Here is a 702-nt window from a genome sequence, read left to right on the forward strand (position 1 = left end):
CAGTACTAAGAAAATAACACCTGACACGTAAGGTAGTGAAAAAATATGGCATTGATTATAAACTGGCACACTGAGTTCAAAAGGTTGGCGACCCCTGCCCTAGCCGGTACCATAAGACCCTTCACCCCCTTCGCCTGGCATTGTCAATCAGTTTAAATTTATCAATAAATTTAAACTGATTTATTTTGTTCAACTGAAATAAATAACCCTGCTCCTCAGTGAAGATATGACATCTAAGACCAAAATCTGCTTGGCATTAGCAGTGCCAACAAACTTTTTTAAAGTATATTCGACATCATAGTCTTGGATTAGTTATTAATTTTAGGGGAAATTACCAGAGACCTAAAATACATTTTATGGCCTTTCCAGGTAGTCTAGCTTACCTATAATTTTAATGTCAGATTCAGGTAGTTTGGAAATACATTATCCTTGTGAACTTACGAATTTACAGAAATTTTAAAGATATAGAAGTTGTTTCACAAATGGCAGCAGCTATAGATGAAATGGATTGCCTGAAACTCTTGAAGATCTTGAGCTGCAGGCCAGACAACACACCAAGAACATTCATCACTGACAGGATGAACCTTTTCTAGACAGCACAATGAAAAATCATGAAAAGATTACACCTATCAAAAGCAACAGCACCATGCAGGACAAACCAGATTCAAGAAAACTCTAGATGGGAGGTAATATTGGCTTTGT

The sequence above is a fragment of the Penaeus monodon genome, chromosome 15 (genome assembly GCF_015228065.2).
Source record: "Penaeus monodon isolate SGIC_2016 chromosome 15, NSTDA_Pmon_1, whole genome shotgun sequence".
Classification (NCBI taxonomy): domain Eukaryota; kingdom Metazoa; phylum Arthropoda; class Malacostraca; order Decapoda; family Penaeidae; genus Penaeus; species Penaeus monodon.